The sequence below is a fragment of the Piliocolobus tephrosceles genome, chromosome 16 (genome assembly GCF_002776525.5).
Source record: "Piliocolobus tephrosceles isolate RC106 chromosome 16, ASM277652v3, whole genome shotgun sequence".
Classification (NCBI taxonomy): domain Eukaryota; kingdom Metazoa; phylum Chordata; class Mammalia; order Primates; family Cercopithecidae; genus Piliocolobus; species Piliocolobus tephrosceles.
In genome coordinates, this window is record NC_045449.1 from 29,416,848 (window position 1) to 29,430,312 (window position 13,465).

General features: G+C 46.1%; 1 protein-coding gene, 1 long non-coding RNA gene and 1 other non-coding gene across 6 annotated transcripts in view; 1 reads left to right on the forward strand and 2 right to left on the reverse strand.

The window, feature by feature from the left end:
- Positions 1 to 6,001, reverse strand: part of RFFL (ring finger and FYVE like domain containing E3 ubiquitin protein ligase) — an 82,076-nt gene extending 76,075 nt beyond the window's left edge. For all 4 annotated transcript variants that reach the window (XM_023192872.1, XM_023192871.1, XM_023192866.1 and 1 more), the window contains exon 1: positions 5,770 to 6,001. The gene's annotated coding sequence lies outside the window, so the exon portion shown is untranslated. The remainder of the gene's footprint in view (positions 1 to 5,769) is intronic.
- A 3,236-nt stretch (positions 6,002 to 9,237) lies between these two features.
- Positions 9,238 to 11,174, reverse strand: LOC111526873. Its single transcript, XR_002726514.1, has 2 exons — positions 10,995 to 11,174; positions 9,238 to 10,859 (listed from the first exon to the last, which is right to left on the reverse strand). It is a non-coding gene; the product is annotated as an uncharacterized LOC111526873 (long non-coding RNA).
- On the forward strand, positions 10,868 to 10,969 carry LOC111526884. The gene has a single exon (XR_002726517.1). It is a non-coding gene; the product is annotated as a U6 spliceosomal RNA (small nuclear RNA).
- Positions 11,175 to 13,465: the final 2,291 nt, after the last annotated feature.

Here is a 13,465-nt window from a genome sequence, read left to right on the forward strand (position 1 = left end):
AAAACCCTGTCCCTACTAAAAATAAAAAAATCAGCTGGACGTGGTGGCACACATCTGTAGTCCCAGCTACTTGGGAGGCTGAGGCAGGAGAACTGCTTGAATGCAGGAGGCAGAGGTTGCAGTGAGCCGAGACCACACCACTGCACTCCAGCCTGAGTGACAGAGCTGTCACAAAAAAAAAGAGAGAAAGAAAAGGGAAGAAAAGTGAACCCCAAGTTTCAAAGTTCCATGGGGCTTGATGTATAGGAGATAATGCCCCCCCAACCTTAAAAAGGCTACCACTGCAAAAAACAGTGGTTCCCAAACTTGACTGCACATTAAAAGCACTTGGGAAACCAGGTGCAGTGGGTCAATGACTCAAGTCTGTAATCTCAGCACTTTGGGAGGTCGAGGCAGGCAGATCACCTGAGGTCAGGAGTTTGATATCAGCCTGGCCAACAGGGTGAAACCCCACCTCTGCTAAAAATACAAAAATTAGCCAGGCACAGTGGCATGTGCCTGTAATCCCAGCTACTCGGGAGACGGAGGCAGGAGAATCACTTGAACCCAGGAGGCAGAGGTTGCGGTGAGCCGAGATCATGCCACGCACTCTAGCCTGGGTGACAGAGCGAGGCTCCATCTCAAAAAAATAAATAAATAAAAAGCACTTGGGGAGCTTTCTGAAAATACTAGATGCAAGGGAGATTTTTTAAAGCTAGCTTCCAGCCGGATGCAGTGGCTCACACCTGTAATCCCAACACTTTGGGAGGCCAAGGCGGGCAGATCACCTGAGGTCAAGAGTTTGAGACCAGCCTGGTCAACACAGTAAAATCCCGTCTCTACTAAAAATGCAAAAATTAGCCAGGTGTGGTGACACGCATCTGTGGTCCCAGCTACTTGGGTGGCTGAGGCAGGCGAATCACTTGAACCTGGGAGGCGGAGTTACAGTGAGCCGAGATCACATCACTGCACTCCAGCCTGGATGACAGAGCTGAGACCGTCTCAAAAATAAACACACACGCTGGGCACAGTGACTCACACCTATCATCCCAGCACTTTGGGAGGCTGAGGTGGGCGGATCGCATGAGGCCAGGAGTTCAAGATCAGCCTGGCCAATGTGGTGAAACCTCTCTCTACTAAAAATGCAAAAATTAGCTGGGTGTGGTGGTGGGCGCCTGTAATCCCAGCTACTCGGGAGGCTGAGATAGGAGAATTGCTTGAACCAGGAGACAGAGGTTGCAGTGGGCCGAGATCATGCCACTGCACTCCAGCCTGAGTGACAGAGCAAGACTCCGTCTCAAAATAAAATAAAATAAAAATAAATAACAAAAATAAAATGTCCATGGGGTATGGCCTCATACTAGTAATAATAAATTATAAAATTGAAAAAAATAAAAGGTAGTTCCCTGGTCATCACTTACCCACCCAATCAAAATCTCCAGGAAGTGGGGCTGGGAAAATTGCATTTTTAAAGAATCTCGGTCAGTGACTCAGCAGTAAATCACCAGGTACCTTATCTTTCAAGGAGTGGCTGGCTTTTAGGAACTCTTTACAATAAAACATGCTCAAAAGGCTAAAGTAGCACTGAACACAATGTGACCTGTCTTTGATGATTCAGGAGACTTCAGGATCTCCCATTACCACTAAGTTATCATTCACTACCAGTTACTAGTCCCTGCACTAACAAAATCAGTATGGTAAAGTTAATAAAGACTTTCTATTAGTAGAAAGCAGGAAAAAACAGCTTTTGTTTTATTACCAGATTCAAAAATCTGGTTCTACTTCAGAGGAAACGCAGTTTTTTGTTGTCGTCGTTGTTTTTGAGAAGGAGTTTCGCTCTTGTTGCGTAGGTTGTAGCGCAGTGGTGCGATCTCGGTTCACTGCAACCTCCGTCTCCCAGGTTCAAGTGATTCTCCTGCCTCAGTCTCTCAAGTAGCTGGAATTACAGGCATGCACCACCATGCCCGGCTAATTTTGTGTTTTAATAGAAACGGGGTTTCACCATATTGGTCAGGCTGGTCTCTAACTCCTGATCTCAGGTGATCACCCGCCTCTGCCTCCCAAAGTGCTGGGATTACAGGAGTGAGCCACTGCGGCCCAGCCAAAATGCAGATTTTATGCTTTAAAAATGAAACTGTTTAAAAACATGCAGGACTCTTTTAACCAACTGCTGAGCTTCACTTCAGAATGTTAACAGGTCCAAATACAATACAAATGTGGAATATTCACCCTGCATATGAAAAGCAAAGGAAGAACTCCATGACAGTGTTAATGAAGAGAAAGGATAATGGGTTTAAACTAAGACTGTTGTAACAGGATTAGATATGACCGCTGTCCTCACCACGGCAGCTGTTAAATCTTGGAAACAGGGAGGACACAGGTCTTTACATGAGGCCAATTCCTACCTACCTGAGATGACTTTTATGTGAGATATAATAGGATACCCTACTAAAAGCCAAATTAGTTTTACTATTTTAAAACTGCATAACTAATATAAAGTCACAAAATAAGAAGTTGATCAGATATTTCCCTATGAAAGAACCAGGAGTCTGTTTGTATATGAAAAGATTTAGGCTGGGCATGGTGGCTCACACCCATAATCCCAGCACTTTGGGATGCCGAGGCTGGAGGATCACTTGCGTTCAAGGAGTTTGAGACCAGCCTGGGCAACACGGCAAAACCCTGTCTCCACCAAAAACACAGAAATTAGCTGGGCGTAGTGACGCACACCTGTGGTCCCAGGTACTTGGGAGGCTAAGAGGATTGCTTGAGTTGAGCCCAGGTGGCGAGGCTGCATTGAGCTGCGATCATTCCATGGCACTCCAGCATGGGCGACAAGAGTGAGACCCCATCTCAATTAAAAGAAAAAAAAAAAAGACTATATTTACAATTGGGAAAATCTTTCTTACACAAACACCAAATAACCATTACCAATAACAAGAAGTGAAACAAAAATAACGAGTAATCGTCATTAAATCAGTAACCATTACCAAACAACAATAATGAACCAGCTCCTCGCTTGACACTTCACCAATAGCAATTTAAACTATGTGTTCTCATTAAACTCTAATACCTTAATTCTGTTATTGTATTAACAAGTTATGAGATTCTAAGGTATAGCGGTTAAATTTTTCCTCCAAAAACATAAACACTATGGCTAGTACAAGTTTGATATGAGTCTCTATCATTAAAACAATGGCAGTATTAAAGGTTCTATGACAAGAATAAAAAATCAAGGTGGAATTAGTCCCCCTAACAACTACTTAGGTTTAAGAGGTGTTTTCAGAAAGTCTTAGGCATGACACAAATAGAGATGGGTGTGACTGTATTTAAATCACAATGCACATGTAATCAGAAAATAAATTGTGCTCTTTTTTGTTATTGTTGCTGTTTGTCTTCTTAAATGCTGGTCACTAAAAATGCCTTTTCCACAACCCTTAAGAGGTGTTCCAGCCTGGCGCGGTGGCTCATATCTGTCATCTCAGAACGTGGGGAAGCCGAGGCAGGAGGATCGCTTGAGCCCAGCTCATGACCAACCACACGGCAAAACCTCATCTCCACAGAAAATACAAAAACTAGCTGGGTGTGGTCACCCATGCCTGAGATCCCAGCTACTCAGGAGGCTGAGAAGGGAGAGTCACCTAAGCCTAGGAGGTCAAGGCTGCAGTGAGCCATGATTATGCCACTGCACGCCAGTCTGAGTAACAAAAGACTCTGTCTCCAAAAAAAAAAGGTGTTCCTATTAGATGGTACCAAGCAGAGATATGTCAACTGGGTTGGTCATGAGAGACGGTTTGAAAGAAATTGATTTTTAAGGTTTCTGAGAAGAGCTTTCTTTTTTTTGTGCATGTTATTTTGGCAGCTAAACTGGTCAATTTAGATATTTACAACCCTTGATCCCAATGTAAACAAGATATCACAACTGTCTACCTGATCAATATAAAAGTTTTTAATGGGCTGGTCTTTGCAATTAGATGGGCATTAAAATGAGTGTGAGATTACATGAACATTTTCTTCAATCACAATCAAGATATTAGCCCTGCCACATCAATCTGCAATTGTTATGAGAATATACCCAAATATTTTCAAACTTAAGAATACCTCTAAATAAACTGTAACTTGCCGGCCGGGCGCGGTGGCTCAAGCCTGTAATCCCAGCACTTTGGGAGGCCGAGACGGGCGGATCACGAGGTCAGGAGATCGAGACCCTCCTGGCTAACACGGTGAAACCCCGTCTCTACTAAAAATACAAAAAATTAGCCGGGCGAGGTGGTGGGCGCCTGTGGTCCCAGCCACTCGGGAGGCTGAGGCAGGAGAATGGCGTGAACCCAGGAGGCAGAGGTTGCGGTGAGCTGAGATCCAGCCACTGCACTCTAGCCTGGGCGACAGAGCAAGACTCCGTCTCAAAAAAAAAAAAAATAAATAAAATAAAAATAAAATAAAATAAACTGTAACTTATGAACTGTACTCTAAAATTCAGAATTAAGAAATATACAATGAAAGTTGAGAAACCTTTACCATCATCTACTTCCTTGAATGTGAAAGAGAATGCAATCAGGGAAAAGGATAAAGAAGTTGTCAAACCTGAAATCCCCTGAACAGAAAGGAATCGTCACCGCTAGGCTGCAGCCCTAGAACTGTACACGAATTCAGCCCAGTACCTTGTCTCCTGCCTACTCCCATTCCTAGAAGAATGGTATAATAAATGGGCAGCCCAGCCCACATTTCAGTAAATTGAACTGTCACTGGGAGAATAAGGCACCCCAAACACTTGCAGCGACAGTGGTAACAGGAAGTCTCTCTGTCCTCCGAACCAATCATCAAAGGGATACATAAGGAACTTACTGCTTTCTTAGAAGGCCACATGCACCCCAGGATGTTTGCTCATCACGTCACTCTGGCCTTTAACCAGGGAGCAAAGTGACAGTTGTGGGTAAAACCCTATTTCCAAGCTAACAATTATCCTTCCTTATGGTAGACTAGGGGGTGCGCGGGACACTCTTGATTACACAAGCAGTTTTTTTTTCCCCCTAGAACAAATGACAGACCAACAAAAAGGAGAAAATATGCTGTTGTTTATCTCTTCTGCCAGCCTGAACTCAAGCTCTGAGCAGACGTGAAAGCGGAGGCTCTGGCTCCCTTGGTTCGCCAGACTTCCCCATGTCTGGTCAAATGTCTCCTGGGCAGCCGGCTGAAGAGAGGCCCCATTTCCCTCTCGGTCTTGACCGCTGCCGCACAGTGGCGACCTCACACACATCGCGAACAGAGGACAACTCCCAAGCGAGGGAACAGTGGACCCTGGGGGGAGAGCTGCATTCCCAAACTTCATCAAACCTCCAAACTCCAAATCTCCCTCCTCCAGCCACCTCCGTCTAAGACGGAGGTAGGGACGGGCTAGTTCCTTCAAAGGGTAAGCAGGCCGCCGCCGACATGCCTCAGTTTCCTTTGCCATACAAAGAGATATCTTTTCCCCACAAGCCAACTAGACCTGCCGGTCTGCAGGGCACTTTGGGATAATCGAGGACGCACATCTCCTGTTACTGCCCCCACAGGTGAAATGCTTTCTTTGGGGGACTTTTCAAAGGACAGGTGTGGGCTGCCCTGAAGGCGGGGACTTGCAGCCAGGAAAGGGCTTCCCCCCACCCCTGTAGGGCAGAGAGAGTCCCAGGCCGCGCCCCACACAGAGGAGGGGCCCCCAGACCACAGCCTGACGGAACCCGAGCGTACCCCTTCCCGTCCTTCCCCAGGCCGGGCGCCCTGCGGCCCCCAGCGCCGCCGCCGCCTCCTCACCTGCTGCGGCCGCCGGCCCGGCCGGCACCTGGGAGAGGAGGCGAGGGGAGGGGCCGGATCCCGGCCGCGGACGCCTCAGGCAGGGAGGCTGCGGACTCCGCCGCGGCGGCGTCTCTGGGGCTGAGGGGCAGCCGGGGGCGGTCGCGACATCCTCACGGGCGGCCCCAGGAAGTCGGCCCCCCCACCCATCTCCAGCCGGCCCGGCCCGGCCAGGCCGCTCCCGCCCCTCGCGCGGCCCCGCCCCCGACTCGGCCCCGCCCCCTCTCGGGAGCGCGCCTCCGCTCCCGCCGCGCCCGATCCACCATAGAGAAGAGCCAGGCGCGCAGCGGCCTCGAGCGCAGCCTCCTCTCGCGCCCCCTGGCGGAGCTGAGGCTCCCGGAGGCGGGGCCGGGCTGGCCTGAGCCGTGGGACCGTAGGAGGCGTTGTTTCCCCTAGTCATGGTGTCGGCCGCTGCTGGTTACCTTGGTCACACAACTCTGCGGGAGGCGCCCAAGGGTCCAGGTCCAAGTCTTAGCTGGGTCAAGACCCGTCTTGGTGACCTTGAGCGAGTCCCTCAACACCTCTGAACTCATTTCATAAAACTTTGAAAGGTGCCTGATTTTCATGTCTCATTGACTCTCGTCAGTGCTATGAGCAGGCGATGGTTTCCCCCAATTCATGATTGGAGAAACCCAGCCCCACTAGGGGTTACGAGCTTATTCAGCGTCCCACAACTGGGATGTATTAGAAGCCGGGTCTGTGGGACCTAAAAGCCCATGCTTGTCCCACTGACTCTAGCACTGCCCAGTCTAAACCCCTAGGACTAGCTACTTCCCCTCAGGAAGGTGAGGAAGCTGCTGAGGAAAGCTATGGTAGAATAAGAATGACTCAGCAAGGATCCACCCCTGCCCTTCACCCGTGCACCTTTCAGCAAGGTACCTAACCTTTACGAACTCTGGTTTTCTCACCCCAGAAACACAGGTTGGCGTGAGGATTTAGGGAGCGCATGCATGTAGCTGTGCTTATTACTAAGTACAAACAGCAGGGCGGCCCAGGGGATGGTTGGCCAGCGTGGGCTATGATGCCTAGTCATGAACATAATATTAAGTTCTAATCCTTCTTTTAAATGGTGTCCAGTGACACAATTTTCTTAGGCTTTAGGTTCTATTGAGAACTCCCAGAGTTTTTCTGAGCAATTTGTATTTTCAAACAAGTAATATTGTAAGGAAAAGTGAAGTAAAAAATAAGATCATAAACCAGGCGTGGTGGTTCATGCCTGTAATCCCAGCACTTTGGAAGGCTGAGGTGGGTGGATCACCTGACGTCAGGAGTTCGAGACCAGCCTGGCCAACATGGTGAAACCCCATCTCTATCAAAAACACAAAAATTAGCCAGGAATGGTGGCGGATGCCTGTAATCCCAGCTACTTGGAAGGCAGAGGTTGCAGTGAGTCAAGGTCGCGCCATTGCACTCCAGCCTGGGCAACAAGGGTGAGACGGCATCTTGATAATAATAACAATATTACATATACATACCAGACTCTGTCACTTTACAAGTATTATTTCCAATCCTCACAACCCAGCAAACTTAGTACTGTTATTCCCATGTTATCAGTGAGGATCTACATATTAAGTAATTTACCCAAAACCACATGGTTAGAAAAAGATGGAGCTGGAATGTATTACTTTTTTTTTTTCTTTCAACCAGAAGTGTCTTGAATACACAGAGCTGCAATTTATTTATTTTTATTTTTTGAGGGGTCTCACTGTCACCCAGGCTGGAATGCAGCGGTGGGATCTCGGCTCACTGCAACCTCTGCCTCCAAGGTTCAAAGGATCCTCCCACCCTATAGGTGGGTCTACAGTCACCCACTACCACACCCAGATAATTTGTTTATTTGTTTGCCTGTTTTTGGTAGAGACAGAGTTTCACCATGTTGGCCAGGCTGGTCTCAAACTCCTAACCTCAAGCGATCTGCCGCCTCAGCCTCCCAAAGTGTTGGGATTACAGGGATGAGCCACTGCACCCCAACAAGCTGGAATTTAAAACCGATTTTTTCTATCACCTGGAATGCATGGAAAGACTGACCTGCTAAAGGCCTCCCACATCCTAATTAAATGCACCCATCGTTTTCCTTCCTGGCTGTTTTTGTAACTTACCCTGATGCAATTCTGTCTTGTCTGCTTCTCTCCAAGTCTCTATTTCCACCCCTACACTCCAAAGGCATTTATTGTCTCCTCCTTTCCCTCTAATTCCTTTTCCCTAGATATGCCAGGACCTTGTCCATCCTCTCCATTCTGAAATAGATTCCTAGCTGTGATGAAGCCACAGCATTTTCCATCACATCGCTCTTTCTCTTGATAGAAATCATAGCTATAGAAAGTTAATAGGTCCAGGCCAGTCGCAGTGGCTCATGCCTCTAATCCCAGCACTTTGGAAGACCTGGTCACTTGAGGTCAGGAGTTTGAGACCAGCCTGGCCAATGTAGTGAAACCCCGTCTCTACTAAAAATAACAATAATTGGGCCGGGTACAGTGGCTCACGCCTGTAATCCCAGCACTTTGGGAGGCCAAGGCAGGCAGATCACGAGGTCAGGAAATCGAGACCATCCTGGCTAACACGGTGAAACCCCGTCTACACTAAAAATACAAAAAATTAGCCGGTTGTGGTGGCAGGCACTTGTAGTCCCAGCTACTTGGGAGGCTAAGGCAGGAAAATGGTGTGAACCCGGGAGGCGGAGCTTGCAGTGAGCCGAGATCGCGCCATTGCACTCCAGCCTGGGTGACAGAGCAAGACTCTGTCTCAAAAATAAATAAATAAATAAATAAATAAATAAATAAATAAATAAATAAATAAATAAATAAAAATAAAATAAAATAACAAAAATTAACCAGGCATGGTGGCATACACCTATAATCCCAGCTACTCGGGAGGCTGAGGCAGGAGAATCGCTTGAACTCAGGAGGTGGAGGCTGCAGTGAACTGAGATCATGCCACTGCACTCCAGCCTGGGTGACAGAGTAAGGCTCCATCTCAAAAAAAAAAAAAGAAAAGTTAATAGGTCCAGAACAAGGGTGGGGTGAGACCTGGAGATGTCTTTTTGTAAACTTAGCTTACAACCTGAAAGTTCAGTTCTGAAAGGGGATGCACTTAATCCACCAATCGGATCCAATAACTGAAGTCTAGATTCATGACATCCTGTGGAAATCATTTTTCTCTGGGCCCTCTGGTCCATATTAAAAGCAAATCATTGGAATGCTGCTAAATAATGTGCATATCACTGCAGCACAGAGGCCTCCGAGCTGTGTTTACCCACGCTCCTCCTTTCTCCACCTTAGGCATTACCACCATCACTATTTTTCATCTTTATCATGCCCTTCCACAGAGGCATTCAATAATGTACCCATTGTGCAAGTAATCTGAAATCCTTTTCGGCGAGCAATAGTATTTAATAGTGATAAAACACTAATTTGTCTACCAAGTGACATATTTATAGGAGCTGTTTACTTGGATATATTTTTATTATTTCTCCTCATTTGCTAAGTACTTTCCAATACATATTTATGAAGCACAGGCCTTTCCCTAAACAGTAGTGAAAAAATAAATCATACTATTTCTTTTATTAGTAGCAGCATGGTTTGGAAGTCCTAGTGCCCTGATTTTAGTTACTTCTGGCAAGAGCTGGAAGAATTAATAGTGACTGACCACCTACTATGTGCCAGATTCTCTGTGAAAGGCACTTTACATAAATGATCTGTTTAATTCCCCTGAGACATATATTTTACCAACAAAGAAAATGTAATTCCCCTGCAACATACACTTTACCAGTAGGACAGAGACATTACCTTGTCTAAGTAACTCGACCAGAAAGGGACTAGGCAGGGTTTTGAACTTAGATCTTTTTCCTGATTCCAAAATCCGAAATCACCATTCCATTTCACCAGCACGCCCTACCGACTTCTCTGGACCTAATAGCTTCTGTTTTTGAGAGAGGATGAGTAGGTTACTGAGAATGCAACAGTTAGAGATCAACATACACAGGGTGCTAACCCTAATTTTTCTAAGAGAGGTTACCCTTCAAGGAATTTACTCCCTGAGAAGAGCCAGTACTAGTGCTTAACCCATTCCTGGAGACAGAACTGGCTTCATTGTTTGCAAGAAACAGTGCAAAATGTGAGACCCTTGTTTAAAAATTAAGAATTTCAAGATGGCAACAGCAGAGCATTAAACTAAGTGCAGGGCCCTGCTAAGCATGGGGCCCTGTGTGGCTGCACTGGTCATATCACCATGTAGCTGGGCCTGCCTGGACAGAAGAAAGCTGTCATCAGTACCTCCCATGTATCACAAGCTTCATAATATGAGATTGAGTGCCTATGTCATGCCTGGAAAACTATCCAGTGTTTTACATAAGCTACATGATCCTAAAACAACTCTATTTAACAGATGTTATTTTTCCTGTTTCACAGTGGATGAAACTAAGGTTTAAAGAGACTGTTATTCATCCAATGTTATACGGCAAGTAAATGTCAAAGCTAGGACCAAGTTAGTTGAGATCTAAGAAATCCTGTTCCTTGACTTTGTATCTTTGTCAGCACACGCCCATTGTTTTCCTACAAAACTCAAACTTAAGCTGAGGCTATTATACCAAAAACTACAGAGAGGCCAAGGAAGACCAGAGAGTCAAGGGCTACTCAAAAAGTCAAACTTGTGCAGCAGCTGAAGCACAGCCGTACAGATCCAGGGCAAGAGGACCTGGCAGAGAGAACTCCATCATTCGTGGCAAATGTCATGGCCAATACCCAGACTCCTCCAAGACTGAAGGGAAACCCAGTGAGGTGTTTGATAAAGAGCAGCTACATGGAACCTGAGGCATCTAACTCAGTAAAATATTGTAAATAGTCCACTAAAGTTAGAAACAAGACAAGGATGATTGTTATTGTTGCTTCTATTCTGTGTAGTACTAAAAGCCAGTTTAGACAGTGCAATAGGACAAGAAAAAATGATAGAAAGCATTCAGGATCACTTTGGATTAATAATATGCCTAACTCTAATTTAAGGTCTATGCATCGCAGAGCCTTCTCCAATGCCAACCAGAATTCGACAGTTTAAACCTTACCCAGTGCTTGCTTCAGCAGCACATATACTAAAATTGGAACAATACAAAGAAGATTAGCATGGCCCCTGAAATAAATTTAAAAATAAATAAATCCTGCTCAGATAACTGCATGACAGAACACAGCAAAAACCTAGTAGGATATACATCTAAATCCCTTATCTCCTCCTTCTTCACATCTCAGGGCTGCAGAGGCCCTGTTGTTTTGTTTTGTTTTTTTGAGACAGAGTCTCGTTCCGTCGCCCAGACTGGAGTGCAGTAGCCTGATCTCAGCTCACTGCAACTTCCGCCACCCGGGTTCAAGCGATTCTCCTGCCTCAGCCTTCTGAGTAGCTGGAACTATAGGCACCCGCCACCACACCCAGCTGATTTTTGTATTTTTAATAGAAATGGGGTTTCGCCATGTTGGCCAAGCTGGTCTCGAACTCCTGATTTCAAATGATCCACCCGAATCAGCCTCCCAGAGTGCTGAGAAGACAGGTGTGAGCCTCCACACTCAGCTGGTCCTATTGTTTTTTATTCAGCTTTATTTCCCCCCTAAACCTCCAGTTCTCTTTAATACTAATGGTATCTGCCTTCTCCAAGTGTTTGTCATTCTCTTGTAACTTCTCTGGGGGAAATCAGAAAGAGCTGAGAAAGTAGATCTGTGATCCAGCTTTTTATGGAGAGCTAAGCTGAAAAGAGGTTGGGATGTGCAGCCCTTGCTGCTATCAGGGCAAAGTATGAAAAAGAATTTTATGGAAACATTTACATATTTACGCAGAAGGCAGCATGCAGATGGGACAAAATGGGTTTGGTATCAGGCAGACATGTGTCTGGATTCCCGTGCTGCCACTTATTAGCTTTATGTCCTTAACCTCACTGAGCTCCCATTTACTGTCTATTAAATGGAATGAGTCCCTCTGCCACAAGGCTGTCCTAAGGTCATAATGAGAAATGCATCAGGGGCCTAAGAATACATAATAGAGCCTTGATTAACTCGTCTTTGAGACTACTGTAGGTACTAGTGAGAGGCCGCCCACCCAGCATCCAGTTCATCCACACATTCTCCTTTCTAGTAGAAAGCAGAACTCCCATTTTTCTTTCAGTGGCTCCAGCATGTGCTTCAGGAAAACCTGTCCCCAGCCTCAGCTCCAGGGCTATTTCCTAGTTGGTTCGAGTCAATCACAGCAGTCCCTTTTTCTTACCAGTTACTGTATTACACTTGGGTGTATGAAGCAATTCTGCACCAATGAGATTTGAGGTGAGTCAGCTTTGGTTGGAAGTTAGTTCTGAGTTAGTCCTTTGTTAAATTAAATTTGGGGTCGGGTGCAGTGGCTCATGCCTGTAATCCAGGCACTTTGGGAGGCAGAGGCAGGTGAATCACCTGAGGTCAGGAGTTTGAGACCAGTCTGGCCAACATGGTGAAACCCCATCTCTACTAAAAATACAAAAAGAGCGGGGGATGGGGGTGCATGCTTGTAATCCCAGCTACTCCGGAGGCTGAGGCAGGAGAATTGCTTGAACCCAGGAGGCAGAGGTTGCAGTGAGCCAAGACTGTGCCACTGCACTCCAGCCTGGTGACAAAGTGAGACTCTGTCTCAAACAAACAAACAAGCAACAAACAAACAAAAGCTACATTTGGCCTGAGGGCTAGTCACAGTGTCTCATGCCTATAATCCCAGCCCTTTGGGAGGCCGAGGCAGGCAGATCATCTGAGGTCAGGAGTTCGAGACCAGCCACGGCCAACATGGTGAAACCCTGTCTCTACTAAAAATACAAAAAAAGTTGAGCGTGGTAGCACGTGCCTATAATCCCAGCTACTCAGGAGGCTGAGGCAGGAGAATCACTTGAACCCGAGAGGCGGAGGTGCAGTGAGCCGAGATCATGCCACTGCACTCCAGCCTGGGCAACAGAGCAAGACTCCATCTCAAAAATAAAAAAAAAAAATTGACCTGAGGAGGCTTCTGTACTTGGGCTCTTAACAAACTGCAGCCTTAGTATGCAAACTAACTGAAAACCTAACTAAAGAGTATACTTTTGTAACAAATTGCTGAGTCTCAGCCAGTCACATCATCAGCTTCAGTGGGTTCCAGGCAGCCAACTATTCAAACCATTTTCAAATAAGGCAAAGGCAGAGCTGTAACCAATTAGCTGTCTCTGTATCTCATTTCTGTTTTCTGACCATAAATGCTTTCAGACTATGTTGCAGCTCTGGGATTCTCTGAACCTGTCCTGGTTCTGAGGGCAGCCCAATTCTAGAATTGCAAATAAAAGTCAATTACAATCTGCAAAACTATATTTGCTTTAATTTTGTCTTTTAACACCTTGTTTTATTAATTTTTATTATTATTTTGTTTTATAGAGATAGGGTCTTGCTATGTTGCCCAGGCTGGTCTGGAACTCCTGGCCTCAAGCGATCCTCCTACTTTGGCCTCCCAGAGTACTGGAATTACAGGCAGGAGTCATAGTTCCTGGCATGTTAACACCTTGTTCTTTAAAGGATACACAGGAGATGACCCTTCTCCTGCCAGTAGATATTGTCATGTCTGGATTGGCTGCAGCCAGGCTTTCATAAAGGGAACAAGCTTGAAGACAAAACCAACGTAAAAGAACAGAGCAGAA